The following is a 17,205-nucleotide window of genomic DNA, read 5'->3' as shown; positions in this document are numbered from 1 at the left end:
TTGCAGAGCTAAATTCAAATACAGAAATACTCATTATAAAAATTCAGAAAATATACTACTATTTTACATAGGTTTAAAGATTAACTTCTTGTGAATCCAACCACGGTGTCAGATTTCAAAAATGCTTTACGGTGAAAGCATACTTTACGATTATTTGAGAACATAGCCCAGCAGACAAATCATTACAAACAGTAACCAGCCAAGTAGAAGAGTTAAACATGTCAGAAATAGAGATTAAATTAATCATTTACCTTTGATGATCTTCATATGGTTGCACTCAGAAGACATTCATTTATTCAATAAATGTTCCTTTTGTTTGATAAAGTCTCTCTTTATATCCAAAAACCTCTGTTTTGTTCACGCGTTTTCTTCAGTAATCCACAGGCTCAAACGCAGTCACAACAGCCAGACAAAAAAATCCTAATTGTATCCATGAAGTTCATAGAAAGATGTCAAAAGATCTTTATATTCAATCGTCAGGTTGTTTTTAGCCTAAATAATTAATCATATTTCAACCGGATAATAACGTAGTCAATATAAAAGGCAAACAAGAAAGGCACTCTCTCAGTCGTGCGCATGAAAAGCTCTGTGACACGGCAGGATCCACTCATTCAGACTGCTCTTACTCCCTCATTTTTCAGAATACAAGCCTAAAACAATTTCTAAAGACTGGTGACATCTAGTGGAAGGCATAGGAACTGCAATTTGAGTCCTAAGTCAATGGATACTGTAATGGCATTGAATTGAAAACTGCAACAACAAAAAATCCTACTTCCTGAATGGATTTTTCTCAGCTTTTCACCTGCCCAATCAGTTCTGTTATACTCACAGACACTATTTTAACAGTTTTGGAAACTTTGGAGTGTTTTCTATCCACTTCTACTAATTATATACATATCCTATCTTCTGGGCCTGAGTAGAAGGCAGTTAATTTGGGCACGCTTTTCATCCAAAATTCCAAATGCTGCCCCCTACCCTAGAGACATTAATCCTCTAAGGAATCAAAACAACAAAACAAATGTCTGGTGAAATTGTCAACAAATACCTGGTGGAAAGCAAACATTCCAGAGGAAGAAAATTATACCCAATGGTCAAGCATGGTGGGGGTAGTGTGATGGTTTGGGGATGCTTTGCTGCCTCAGGACCTGGACGACTTGCCTCAATAGAAGGAACCATGAATTCTGCTCTGTATCAGATCATTCTACAGGAGAATGTCAGACCATCTGTCTGTGAGCTGTAGTTGATGCACAGCTGGGTCATGCAGCAAGACAATGTTTCAGAACATATAATCAAGTCTACAAGAAAATAGCAAAAAAATGCAACACTTTTGAAGTTTTGGAATGTCAAAGTCCAGACCTAATGCCAATTGAGATTTTGTGGCAGGAATTGAAACGAGCAGTTCATGCTTGAAAACCCACAAATGTTGCTGGGTTAAAGCAGTTATGCATGGAAGAGTGACCCTAAATTCCTCCACAGCGACGTGAGAGACTGATCAACAACTACAGGAAGCTGGGGTCATTTCAGCTAAAGGTGGCACAACTAGTTATTGAGTGTAAGGGGGAAATTACTTTTTCACACTGGCGCATTGGGTATTTCATGAATTGATTTATGAAAATAAATGAAACAAGTATTTTGTTGTTGTGTTATTTGTTCACTGAAGTTCTCTTAATCTAATTTCAGGTTTTGGTTGAAGATCTCATAACTTCATATGGCTGCAATCCCACTACCGGGATCGATATGACAACTACCAGTGAAAATAGAGGGCGCCAACTTCAAACCACAGAAATCTCATAATTACAATTCCTAAAACATACATGTGTCTCATACCATTTTAAAGCTATTCTCGTTGTTAATCCCACCAAAGTGTCCGATTTCAAATATGCTTTTCAGCAAAAGCACTACCAACGATTATGTTAGGTCTCCACCAAACCACAATAAGCACAGCCATTTTCCAGCAAAATATAGCATTCACAAAAAGCGGAAATAGAGATCAAATTAATCACTAACCTTGAATTATCTTCATCAGATGACACTCTTGGGATTTCATGTTACACAATACATGCATGTTTTGTTTGATAAAGTTCATATTTATATAAAACAATCTGAGTTTACATTGGCATATTAGATTCACTAAATGCAAAAACATCAAGTGATTTTGCATAGCCACAACGTTTCAACAGAAATACTCATCATAAATGTAGATGATAATACAAGTTATACACATGGAATTATAGATATACCTCTCCATAATGCAACCGCTGTGTCAGATTTCAAAAAAAGTTTATGGAAAAAGCAACCCATGCAATAATCTGAGATGGCGCTCAGAACAGTAGCCAAATTAGCCTCTATGTTAGAGTCAACAGAAACCAGAAAATACATGATCAATGTTTCCTTACCTTTGATGAACTTCATCAGAATGCAGTCCTAGAAATCCCAGTTCCACAATAAATGATTGATTTGTTCGAAAATGTCCGTTATCTATGTACAATTAGCTACTTTGGTTAGCGCGTTTGGTGAACAATTCCAAAGTCACAAAGCGCGTCCTCTATAACATGACGAAATGTCCAAAAGTTCCGTAACAGTCAGTAGAAACATGTCAAACGATGTACTGAATCAATCTTTGGAATGTTGTTTACATGTATCTTGAATAACGTTCCAACCGGAGAATTAGAATTACTTCAGATGACCGGTGGAACGCAAGTCCTTCCCTTGTAAACGCGCCTGGTGAAAGCATGGTCCACTCATGGCAGTGGTGACTATTTCCTGTCTCATTCAACTCCCCTTCACATTAGAGTCATCAGACAAAGTTCTATTTACTGTTGACATCTAGTGGAAGGCGTGGGAAGTGAAAACTCCTCCATATCTCGCTATAATTTCAATGAGAGCTTGGTTGAAAATCTGCCACCTCCAGGAAAAAAACAGAAAGTGGAATTTCTCAGGTTTTTGCCTGCTATATGAGTTCTGTTATACTCACAGACATAATTCAAACAGTTTTAGAAACTTCAGAGTGTTTTCTATCCAATACTATTAATAATATGCAAATATTAGCAAGTATGACTGAGGAGCAGGCCATTGAATATGGGCACCTCTGTGCACCTTTCATCCAAGCTACTCAATACTGCCCCTGCAGCCATAAGAAGATAACATTCACTATAAATGTTTTTTTTTTGCAAAAGTAGAGAACATTTTAGCAGCGGCAAATACTTTTTCACGGCACTCTATTTCCCCTTAAATATGCAATATGTAGAAATCTTTCTGCCATTTCCTGGTTGTTAAAATTAGAATAGTTTGCCGAATTTCAGTTTATGTGACAAAACAAGCAATCATTGTGTAGAGTACCATCTAAATCACTGTGAAATATATTTTATATAACCAAAAATATTGTATTTTCAGGAGTTTGAGGCTGGTGTACAAAACCGAAAGTAAAATACGCAAAAAACGAACGGGGAGAATAGAAATAGCGTACATAGAAAAGATTTACAACTTCTTAGACCTGCTTTGAATGAGAATGACAGATCTATAACTCACATTTCTACGTGAATAAGACAACAATGGGCCCCATCAAGTGCATTTGGTGTGTCATCATAGTGGTCTCTGATTCTGACTTGTGTTCGGACTCACTCAGGCAGAACAAACTTAAACTTGTGCCATTTTTCAATGCTGAATTGAATGTCATTAAGAAAACAGAAATGTGTCATAATGTATTTTCTTTCTTAATCTAATCTGGTTACAATATTTTTGCTGGTAATGTAACTTATTCCAGTTACAGTTTTTTGTAATCAGTTACTCCACAACCCTGGGGGTGGTAGACAACCAAATGTGTTGGAGTGTGTCCCTTTCAATCCTTACATTGTAGAAGTGATGCTACAAATACACTCCATTCATGTTATAAATGCATTATGAAGACAATGACAGTTGATCTGGAAATGAAGCCAGGTTTAGGGTTATGGCCAGGGTTAGGGTTGATCCGGGGTGTGTACAGGAAGCTAGGGTTAAGGTTAGGGTTATGACTAGAGGGGTTTTGTGTGTCAATATTACCTCGTCAATATTAGATATAAGCACTCTTTGCAGTTCATTAGTCAAAGTGAAAAGCTCACATGAAATGAAATGAAAGTAGCTGAAAGCAATTGTCAATTACATAAATGTTCCATGAAGTGAGTATGATAAACGTATATTTTTTTTAGGTGAAAAAGTACTCATATTGTATTATAATTCAGGTCTACTTGTCACGCCATGACCTTAGAGATCCTCTTTATGTCTCTGTTTTGGTTTGGTCAGGGCGTGAGTTGGGGTGGGCATTCTATGTTTTGTGTGCTATGTTTTCTATTTCTGTGTGTTTGGCCGGCTGTGGTTCTCAATCAGAGACAACAATAGACAGCTAGTTAGGTAGCCTTTTCCCACCTGTGTTTTGTGGGTAGTTATTTTCTGTTTTGTGTGTCTGCACCATACAGAACTGTTTTGTGTGTTCCGCTTTGTTATTTTTTGTTCTAGTGTTCAGTGTTATTAAAAATCATGAACACGTACCACGCAGCACCTGGTTCCTCTTCTTCAAACAGCCGTTACACTGCTAATGTACTTAAAGTAATCTGAAATACATATTGTGCTTTGGTCCCAATTTTTCAGTGGTTCTGTACGTTTTTATGGACACATGTGAAACCTATAGTTTTTGTAAGGAGCCTGTATATCCTGTTGTCACAGTGGACTTCAGAGCACAGTAGTACTCAGCATAGTCAGACAGCTGCTACCTCTGGATCGTCAAGGGGACTGACTTTGCTGTAACGATTGTCGTCGGGAGAAGGAGAGGAGGACCAAAGTGCAGCGTGGTACGTATCCATAATACTTTAAATCAAGATGAATACACGAACAAAAACAACAAAACGACCAACGAACAGTACTAACAGGTGCAACAAACACTAACCAGAAAATAATCACCCACAACTCAAAATGGGAAAACAGGCTACCTAAGTATGGCTCTCAATCAAAGACAACGATAGACAGCTGCCTCCGATTGAGAACCATACCAGGCCAAACACATAAAAAAAAAACTAGACCTACAACATAGGTTACCCACCCACATCATACCCTGACCAAACTAAAAATAGAAACATACAAAGCAATCTACAGCGTGACATTTGCTGTGAAATTCCTCTGTATTATTTCCCCAATCAGAATTATTACTCTGTCAATGCATTCTAAAGGGATTGTAAGACCCAATATTTTTATAAGAAATGGACAGTGTCCCGGTCTTAAAAGTCAGGTAACAGCGTTTAATTCAAGAGAGTACTAACCACATACACATATTTCCACAGGTTATAAACTGAATATGACATCATCAGTTTCCCACACTCTCTCCGATTCCCACAATAGCCCAGTGTTTTCAGGTCCGGAGATGTATTCTACTCCCCTCATAAACCAGACATTCCAGTCTGTCTAAAAGATATCTTCTCCTCCACAAATGGTACATCAAGGACCATTCTTATCTGTCGGAAAAGATACGTCTTCCCTCTCCCTTAAACTTCCCACAAAGTACAGACAATTAATTTGTTTTCCTTACATTTTCAGTAACAGCTTAACCAAGAACCCATACATTTCACACCATAACATAATAGTATTAGAATAAATGGTTCTAATTGAAATGTATACATTATTAATCATTTCAACTATAATTTCCTCCAACATCTTCACAAAAACCAATGGAGAAGAATAAGACAAGTACTACCCTTAACCTCTCTAGGGTATGTGGGATGCTAGCGTGAGATTGCAGAGCCAAATTCAAATACAGAAATACTCATTATAAAAATTCAGAAAATATACTACTATTTTACATAGGTTTAAAGATTAACTTCTTGTGAATCCAACCACGGTGTCAGATTTCAAAAATGCTTTACGGTGAAAGCATACTTTACGATTATTTGAGAACATAGCCCAGTAGACAAATCATTACAAACAGTAACCAGCCAAGTAGAAGAGTTAAACATGTCAGAAATAGAGATTAAATTAATCATTTACCTTTGATGATCTTCATATGGTTGCACTCAGAAGACATTCATTTATTCAATAAATGTTCCTTTTGTTTGATAAAGTCTCTCTTTATATCCAAAAACCTCTGTTTTGTTCACGCGTTTTCTTCAGTAATCCACAGGCTCAAACGCAGTCACAACAGCCAGACAAAAAAATCCTAATTGTATCCATGAAGTTCATAGAAACATGTCAAACGATCTTTATATTCAACCCTCGGGTTGTTTTTAGCCTAAATAATTAATCATATTTCAACCGGATAATTACGTAGTCAATATAAAAGGCAAACAAGAAAGGCACTCTCTCGGTCGTGCGCATGAAAAAGCTCTGTGACACGGCAGGATCCACTCATTCAGACTGCTCTTACTCCCTCATTTTTCAGAATACAAGCCTGAAACAATTTCTAAAGACTGGTGACATCTAGTGGAAGGCATAGGAACTGCAATTTGAGTCCTAAGTCAATGGATACTGTAATGGCATTGAATTGAAAACTACAACAACAAAAAATCCTACTTCCTGAATGGATTTTTCTCAGCTTTTCACCTGCCCAATCAGTTCTGTTATACTCACATACACTATTTTAACAGTTTTGGAAACTTTGGAGTGTTTTCTATCCACATCTACTAATTATGTACATATCCCATCTTCTGAGCCTGAGTAGAAGGCAGTTAATTTGGGCACGCTTTTCATCCAAAATTCCAAATGCTGCCCCCTACCCTAGAGACATTAATCCTCTAAGGAATCAAAACAACAAAACAAATGTCTAGTGAAATTGTCAACAAATACCTGGTGAAAAGCAAACATTCCAGAGGAAGAACTTTATACCCAATGGTCAAGCATGGTGGGGGTAGTGTGATGGTTTGAGGATGCTTTGCTGCCTCAGGACCTGGACGACTTGCCTCAATAGAAGGAACCATGAATTCTGCTCTGTATCAGATCATTCTACAGGAGAATGTCAGACCATCTGTCTGTGAGCTGAAGTTGATATACAGCTGGGTCATGCAGCAAGACAATGTTTCAGAACATATAATCAAGTCTACAAGAAAATAGCAAAAAAATGCAACACTTTTGAAGTTTTGGAATGTCAAAGTCCAGACCTAATGCCAATTGAGATTTTGTGGCAGGAATTGAAACGAGCAGTTCATGCTTGAAAACCCACAAATGTTGCTGGGTTAAAGCAGTTATGCATGGAAGAGTGACCCTAAATTCCTCCACAGCGACGTGAGAGACTGATCAACAACTACAGGAAGCTGGGGTCATTTCAGCTAAAGGTGGCACAACTAGTTATTGAGTGTAAGGGGGAAATTACTTTTTCACACTGGCGCATTGGGTATTTCATGAATTTGTTTATGAAAATAAATGAAACAAGTATTTTGTTGTTGTGTTATTTGTTCACTGAAGTTCTCTTAATCTAATTTCAGGTTTTGGTTGAAGATCTCATAACTTCATATGGCTGCAATCCCACTACCAGGATCGATATGACAATTACCAGTGAAAATAGAGGACGCCAACTTCAAACCACAGAAATCTCATAATTACAATTCCTAAAACATACATGTGTCTCATACCATTTTAAAGCTATTCTCGTTGTTAATCCAACCAAAGTGTCCGATTTCAAATATCCTTTTCAGCAAAAGCACTACCAACGATTATGTTAGGTCTCCACCAAACCACAATAAGCACAGCCATTTTCCAGCAAAATATAGCATTCACAAAAAGCGGAAATAGAGATCAAATTAATCACTAACCTTGAATTATCTTCATCAGATGACACTCTTGGGATTTCATGTTGCACAATACATGCATGTTTTGTTTGATAAAGTTCATATTTATATAAAACAATCTGAGTTTACATTGGCATATTAGATTCACTAAATGCAAAAACATCAAGTGATTATTGATTTTAATCAATAATCTGAGATGGCGCTCAGAACAGTAGCCAAATTAGCCTCTATGTTAGAGTCAACAGAAACCAGAAAATACATGATCAATGTTTCCTTACCTTTGATGAACTTCATCAGAATGCAGTCCTAGAAATCCCAGGTCCACAATAAATGATTGATTTGTTCGAAAATGTCCGTTATCTATGTCCAATTAGCTACTTTGGTTAGCGCGTTTGTTGAACAAAGTCCTCTATAACATGACGAAATGTCCAAAAGTTCCGTAATAGTCAGTAGAAACATGTCAAACGATGTACTGAATCAATCTTTGGAATGTTGTTTACATATATCTTGAATAACGTTCCAACCGGAGAATTAGAATTACTTCAGATGATCGGTGGAACGCAAGTCCTTCCCTTGTAAACGCGCCTGGTGAAAGCATGGTCCACTCATGGCAGTGGTGACTATTTCCTGTCCCATTCAACTCCCCTTCACATTAGAGTCATCAGACAAAGTTCTATTTACTGTTGACATCTAGTGGAAGGCGTGGGAAGTGAAAACTCCTCCATATCTCGCTGTAATTTCAATGAGAGCTTGGTTGAAAATCTGCCACCTCCAGGAAAAAAACTGAAAGTGGAATTTCTCAGGTTTTTGCCTGATATATGAGTTCTGTTATACTCACAGACATAATTCACAGTTTTAGAAACTTCAGAGTGTTTTCTATCCAATACTATTAATAATATGCAAATATTAGCAACTATGACTGAGGAGCAGGCCATTGAATATGGGCACCTCTGTGCACCTTTCATCCAAGCTACTCAATACTGCCCCTGCAGCCATAAGAAGATAACATTCACTATAAATGTTTTTTTTTTTGTTGCAAAAGTAGAGAACATTTTAGCAGCGGCAAATACTTTTTCACGGCACTCTATTTCCCCTTAAATATGCAATATGTAGAAATCTTTCTGCCATTTCCTGGTTGTTAAAATTAGAATAGTTTGCCGAATTTCAGTTTGTGACAAAACAAGCAATCATTGTGTAGAGTACCATCTAAATCACTGTGAAATATATTTTATATAACCAAAAATATTGTATTTTCAGGAGTTTGAGGCTGGTGTACAAAACCGAATGTAAAATACGCAAAAAACGAACGGGGAGAATAGAAATAGCGTACATAGAAAAGATTTACAACTTCTTAGACCTGCTTTGAATGAGAATGACAGATCTATAACTCACATTTCTACGTGAATAAGACAACAATGGGCCCCATCAAGTGCATTTGGTGTGTCATCATAGTGGTCTCTGATTCTGACTTGTGTTCGGACTCACTCAGGCAGAACAAACTTAAACTTGTGCCATTTTTCAATGCTGAATTGAATGTCATTAAGAAAACAGAAAGGTGTCATAATGTATTTTCTTTCTTAATCTAATCTGGTTACAATATTTTTGCTGGTAATGTAACTTATTCCAGTTACAGTTTTTTGTAATCAGTTACTCCACAACCCTGGGGGTGGTAGAGGTTTAGGGTTATGGCCAGGGTTAGGGTTGATCCGGGGTGTGTACAGGAAGCTAGGGTTAAGGTTAGGGTTATGACTAGAGGGGTTTTGTGTTTTGGACATATTCATTAATGTGCCTGTTGATAACTTTCTCACCTTAATCAGATGTTAAATATCTTTGTACGGTGTGTCTAAGTTTCCTGTCACTGTGGGTCCTCAGAGCAAAGTAGTACAAAGCAGAGTCTGTCACTTCAGCAGAGGAGATCTCCAGATGCACAAGTTTGGCCTTTTTATCATGTTCCAGAGTAAACTCTGGTGTTTTGCAGACATTAACTGGATGTACCAGAAGAGATCAGGAGATGGACTACTGGTAGTGTAGTTACAGCTGGGTGTTACTAGTCCTCCGATAAGGGCAGTAACATATCCACTCTGCTGGTCAACAGCCTCATCACATCTGCACTCTGAAAAAGTTATAATAATTTTGTTTAATAATCAATCATATGTAATAACTTATTAGCTAAAATGCTGACAAAGAGAATAGGAAGGAGAAGCAGTATACTGTACCAAAATAGCATGCAGCCAGGATAAGTAAAGTATTCCTAAGCCAATGTGCATTGTGATATAAAGATAGAGGAAGAATAGACTGTTATAGACTTTATGTTCCATCCACTGTAGCTGAGAAGTCTCATAATTCTGGGGCTCTGCAGTGTGGGAGGAGCTTATTGTATATTCAATTGTTTAGTGGAAATGTTGGGGGAAATGATACCACACCGAAATGTGCAAAGGCATGCCGAGTGCATCATTTAACTTTGGGTCATACCATGGATCATTAAGCTATCTGATTTGGAATTTTTTAACCACTTTAGGTATACAAAAATAACAAGATGTTTTGATAGCCCAAATGGTACGCTACAAACAGAAGTTGGCACATCGACAGTGAGAGTCTCATCTTTCCATAGAGTGGTCACATACATATTTTAGGCAAAACCGTTCGGACACTATCAGTTCCTCTTGTCATGTTATTCATTGCATACCTTAGAGAGCTATTTATAACTTGTCAGCAATGAACAGATCAACAAGCCCATGTCAGCTAAAGTTTTTTTATCATGTTTTTTTAGCCCATTCAAATATCACATGAATAAACATCACGTGATGTTCCACAATGCTGGAATGGGGTCGCCGATTGAAAATGTTTGGGATCCCCTGCTAAAAGGAAGCAAAACAACACCACAAATGTTCTTCATTCTGTAATTATTCAGACTAGTATCTATCTAACAGGAAGAAAATGTAAAGTATTATTTCCTCAGTAATATTTAAGTTAAATGTGTTTTCTTACTTCTTTTTCAATTAATGTGGATATTCAGGAGAAAAAAATTATGTAATAATGTACTCTAAATAGTAACTAATTGATCAGAATATAATGCACTGTTCACCACCAAGTGTCTTGACAGGTTTTTGTACAGTGTGTCTGGGTTTCCTGTCACTGTGGGCTGCAAGGCACAGTGGTACAGAGCAGAGTCTTCCAATTCAACAGAGGAGATCATCAAGTCAACACGGGTCTTCTCTTCATTCAGTCTACCAGTGTGCCGTGGAGTCGTAATGGATGTATTCTGTGCATACTTGTTGGTTGGTAGGATCCATAGAAGACATTCTGGTCTGGATCCGGGGTATTGACGGTACCATTGCAAATTGAAAATGTTGCCCTTGTAGTTGCAGGCGAGAGTGATGTCTGTTCCTTGGAGAGCATTGACTTCAGGCTTCACTGGAGTTATTGTTTCCTGCTCCATACTATCACCTGCAACAACATAAGTATTGTCATTGTGTTAATGTTATTTTCTAAATAGGAAAAATATGTGGATTAGGTGCCCATAAAGTATGACAAGAGAAAGAATTTAAACTTTCCAATAAAATACCACTTAGTTTTTAATGCAATCATTCACTGAAAAAAAGCAATGTCACTGTATTCAAAATGTTATTTGGTTTAAACTGAGTATTCAGCACTCACCTATAAATGCTGACAGGAGCAACAGTAATATGAGTGACATCCTGACACAGACTAGATAAACTAACTGAGAGATACGACAGTGAGAGAGCTGAGTAGATCCTCTACAGAGACATCCTCATGGTTACAGGTATACCCAGCCTATACCAGTGTTTGACTATGAGGCCCCTCCTCTGATAACTAGATATGTAACTCCTCTTCTGTGGTTGGTGATTAAGGGTTTTCAGTTCCTATTGGCCTCCTCCTTAGATTATTTTAGACTTAAATCCTATCTGAAAATGTCATATTTTTCAATAGATCCACAATACTATACCATGCTATACTATATATACCATCTGTAAATTTGTGTCAGGCTGTCAGATTTTTGTAGGAGGAAGTGTTTTCTGTCACTGTGGGGTCTATGGCTCTATTGCACAGTAGTACAGAGCAGAGCCTGTTACCTCAGCAGAGGAGATCTCGAGATCCACGCAGTCAGTTTGAACCTGAGATGACATGTGAGGAGGGACAAGTTTCTGGACATATCATGATTTTGTGATGAGAATCAGGAGCTCTGGTTTAGACCTGGGATACTAACTATACCACTGTAGATTGTCTACAGAGCCAGTGTATCTGCAGGATAGTGTGATGGTATCACCCTCCACACCACCCACCATAGGCCTAGTGGGTTTGTCATCTTCAGATCTGCTACTTGTCAAGAAAGGAAAAACATGCTGCTGTTTTGCTAGCTTTTTTGACAACAATCAAATATATGCTGGAGTTAAATTAAAATGATGAAATTGAATCAAATCAAATTTTATTGGTCACATACACATGGTTAGCAGATGATAATGCGAGTGTAGCGAAATGCTTGTGAATACATCACGGACCCAAAAATACATCACTCACCAACAAGGACTGAGAGGAGGAGAAATTATGAAAGCAGCAACATGGAGATAGATACAGTATACAAAAGTTTCTAACACAAAACAGGCAGAGTTGAATATCTCTCTCTTTAGCTATCTTTCACTATTAATGATTGGATACAATGTTGTAGCGCCACCTACTGCCAAAAACGGGTTAGTGAACAACCACATTTCTTTATGTGTGTGCCATGCAATCCTTACCTTAATCGTAGGATTGATGCATTCATTCATTTTTAACAATGCTACTTCATTCATGTTATACTACATTATGAAGAAAAAATGTTTAAAATCAATACAATGCAATTGTTGCTGTGTTTTGTATTTTATTTAATTTAACTTTGTTATTTTGTTACATTTATTACTTATACATTTTGTTACTTATTATTTTTTTAAATGAAGTTTGGGAAAACTTTTAACTTATGTCTTATGATATCTTCTACACTTCTTTTTATAAAGGTTTGTGAACGCTTTTAACTGATATCTTGTACACTTCGTTTTATAAAGCTGCTTTTGAGTGTTCAGAGATAAAATATTGTAGATCTTCTGACTGTCATGGAAGTGACTAGATTCCTCAGAGGTGTAAGGATAATTAGGAGTATGAAACTAGGATATTTGATACAGTGGTACTCCATTCATGTTATATGTCATTATGAAGAAAGTAGTTAAAATACCAAAATACTGATAAACTATACAATAGCCAAAACATTAAGATAAAAGAAGGACAGGAATACAGTAATTTACAGAACAGAAAGTAAAATAACTCAGTAGAGAACCATTATATTGTAGCTGAAGTTATATGCTGGAGTGAAGTCCAACACAGTTTTTTACAGGATAACTGATTTTCTTGAAACTACGGTAGGACGCACCCCCCTGCACAGAGCAGAGTCTGTCACTTCAGCAGAGGAGATCTCCAGATCCACACTGGTTCTCTCTTTATTCAGATTAACAGACAGTCGAGGGTCATCAGGTTCAGCTCTAAATACAGAGGGCTTTGAGGAGACTGTAGTTTAGAGCAGGAATTGCGGTGCTGATCTGGGATATTGACGATACCATTGAAGATAGTCTACTGAGTCAGAGTAGCTACAAGACAGTTTAACATTGCTTCCCTCCACGCCATGTTCTGTCTCTGAAGTTGGGTTTATCTCATTTTCATAACTGCCACCTGTAATAAAGTTAAGTTTAGATAAAAAATGTCAGTTCACGGGACATTATTACATACTCTGTGTCATCTTCAAAACAAGTGAAATTATAATCAGTCATTTACATTTCTTCTAGGAAGTGCTATTTTCAAATGACACTTGACAGTTACATTAAATCAACTAAAAATATGTAATGTCAGACTAATACTCAGCAACAAGTGCAGAGAGGAGAAACACTGGGTAGAGAAACATGGTGATGGGTGTAACAGTGTGTTATCAGGAGGGAGAACTGAAGACATCCTACTGTTCCAGTCAGATAGAGGAGAATCATCTCTCCACCTCTCATCTTAGCTCCTCCTATTCAGTAAATGGACCCACATTACATCAACATTATAATCTGTGATTAACAAATATGACTTAATTGATGGATAATCATGAACATGATCTCTGATTATTTGTATACATATGCTTGCCTATTACATGGTGTTTACTAGTAGGACTTTATTACAGTCAGGTTATTGTAGGGTTTCTGGGTTTCCTGTCACTGTGGGCCTCGGACACAGTAGTACAGAGCAGAGTACGTCACTTTACCAGAGGAGATCCATGCAGGTTCTCTCCTTGTTCAGTGTAACAGACAGTAGAAAGTCTTGCGGATCACCTCTCACTTCATATGGATTATTGTTAGTTGTTACGAAGTAAAGGAATTGGAGTCCTGATCCAGAGTACTGTCTGTACCACAGTTAGTTACAGGAGATCTTAACTCTGGTACCCTCTAAATAATACTCCTCAGGACTGGTTGGAGTATTATCATCCTCTAAAGTATCACATGTGAAGGAGAAGAAAACAAGCATGAGACTTAACATGAAAACCTCTTATTTTATATTTGAACGCATCAACACTTAGTTTAGATTCAACATAACACCAATACAAATTGACAGATTATAGAGTACTTACATGCAACTACTAAAAGCAAAATACATGTAGGTTGACATTATGGCTGAAACTGGAATATACAAAAAATACAGATATTTTTGTTTTCATCTTTATAGGTATAATCTACAGTCTAAATCTGCAACATATTCAGATACCCGAATGAGTTTCTGTCACTTTTTCATTTGTTCATTTGTTTCAACAAATAATTCACTGTTCATTTCCAACCTACATGTATATATATGTCTTGTTTATTGAAAGTAACCTAATAATGAACATGTTTCTCTTAGGGGATGTCAGTATTTTCAGTTCACATTTTTGTACAGTGTATCTGGGTTTTGTTTCATTGTGGGCTCCAGGGCACAGTAGTACAGAGTAGTCTGTCTCTTCAACAGAGGAGATCTCCAACTGTCAGCTATAAAAGGCAAAACCTTTCCTTTACCTCAGTTAAATAACACCTCCCCTTGGCTTAAAAAACAGCACACAACAAGTACTCTACACACACACCCATGTGCACACACACACACTGTTTTGCAAGGGTCCTGTATACCCTGTTGTCACAGTGGGCCTCAGAGCACAGTAGTACACAGCAGAGTCAGACAGTTGCAACCTCTGAATCGTCAAGGGGACTGATTGTGTTTTGGCATAAAGACTTGTGTTGAACCCTGCAGTATTGTCTCCAGATCCAAAAGAATAGTCTCAGCATATGTTTAGGGAAGTCATTTGCTTCTTGTTCGTTTCAATTTAGATATGCATTATTAGCATTGGTGTTATATTGACAACTCAGTGTTACCAGTCCTCCTTCGGTAGCAATCACACCTCCTGGTTGCTGTTGAACATGGTCTCCTGTGCACTCTGGAAGACAAACAAAGATAAAGTGAGTGATGATGAAAGTTGAAATTACATAGATGATGATTTTATAACCAATGAGAGAAAAGGTTCCATCATACCGAAGCAGAATACATGAAGAACCAGCCAGATGATCAGACAGAGTACCATGGTTATACAGTGACTGTGGGTTACAGTAAGAGGTAGAGATCCTCTCTCTCTCTTCCATGTCCATCTCAGCCTGTATATCACCATCAACTGACAGACATGAAGGAGGAGCATGTTCAGAGAGAGGAAAGATTGTAAAGAAATGTATGAGTCAATATTACCTCGTCAATATTAGATATAAGCACTCTTTGCAGTTCATTAGTCAAAGTGAAAAGCTCACATGAAATGAAAGTAGCTTAAAGCAATTGAAAATTACATAAATGTTCCATGAAGTGAGTATGATAAACGTATATTTTTTTTAGGTGAAAAAGTACTCATATTGTATTATAATTCAGGTCTACTTGTCACGCCATGACCTTAGAGATCCTCTTTATGTCTCTGTTTTGGTTTGGTCAGGGCGTGAGTTGGGGTGGGCATTCTATGTTTTGTGTGCTATGTTTTCTATTTCTGTGTGTTTGGCCGGCTGTGGTTCTCAATCAGAGGCAGCTGTCAATCGTTGTCTCTGATTGAGAACCATACTTAGGTAGCCTTTTCCTACCTGTGTTTTGTGGGTAGTTATTTTCTGTTTTGTGTGTTACGCTTTGTTATTTTTTGTTCTAGTGTTCAATGTTATTAAAAATCATGAACACGTACCACGCAGCACCTGGTTCCTCTTCTTCAAACAGCCGTTACACTGCTAATGTACTTAAAGTAATCTGAAATACATATTGTGCTTTGGTCCCAATTTTTCAGTGGTTCTGTACATTTTATGGACATATGTGAAACCTATAGTTTTTGTAAGGAGCCTGTATATCCTGTTGTCACAGTGGACTTCAGAGCACAGTAGTACTCAGCATAGTCAGACAGCTGCTACCTCTGGATCGTCAAGGGGACTGACTTTGCTGTAACGATTGTCGTCGGGAGAAGGAGAGGAGGACCAAAGTGCAGCGTCGTACGTATCCATAATACTTTAAATCAAGATGAATACACAAACAAAAACAACAAAACGACCTGTACTGACCTGTACTGACAGGTGCAACAAACACTAACCAGAAAATAATCACCCACAACTCAAAATGGGAAAACAGGCTACCTAAGTATGGCTCTCAATCAGAGACAACGAAAGACAACGAAAGACAGCTGCCTCCGATTGAGAACCATACCAGGCCAAACACATAGAAAAAGGTACGGACTCCGGCCGCAAAACCTAAACCCATAGGGGAGGGTCTGGGTGGGCATCTGTCCGCGGTGGTGGCTCTGGCGCGGGACGTGGACCCCACTCCACCATAGTCTTGGCCCACTTCAGTGGTGCCTTTGGAGCGGCGACCCTTGCCGCACTGCACCCTCCCTGCGCCCCGGAGACACAGCATGCAGAGCCGGCGCAGGATACCCTCGGTCGAAACGGCGCATCGGAGACCAGACACGCTGAGCCGGCACAATACGCCCTGGCTGGATGCCCACTCTTGCATGGCACTTGCGGGGGGCTGGCCTATAGAGCTCCGAGCTATGAGCGGGTACTGGCGACACCGTGCGCTTGACCGCATAACACGGTGCCTGACCAGTACTGCGCTTCTTCCGGTAAGCACAAGGAGTTGGCTCAGGTCTCCTACCTAACTCCGCCAATCTCCCCGTTTGCCCCCACCTAAATGTTTTTCGGGGCTGTCTCTCGTGCCTGTTGCGCTGCCGTGTTCATGTCGCCAACTCCATTCTCCTGTAACCCTCCTCGCACTGTTACAGAGAATCCCAGGCGGGCTCCGGCACTCTCCCTGGGTCGACCGACCACCTTTCTACCTCTTCCCAATTTGTCACATAGTCCAGATCTCGCTGCCTCTCGTTACCACGCTGCTTGGTCCTTTTGTGGTG

This window comes from Oncorhynchus clarkii, chromosome 28 (assembly GCF_045791955.1).
Source record: "Oncorhynchus clarkii lewisi isolate Uvic-CL-2024 chromosome 28, UVic_Ocla_1.0, whole genome shotgun sequence".
NCBI classification, from domain to species: domain Eukaryota; kingdom Metazoa; phylum Chordata; class Actinopteri; order Salmoniformes; family Salmonidae; genus Oncorhynchus; species Oncorhynchus clarkii.
This window is presented reverse-complemented; position numbering follows the sequence as displayed.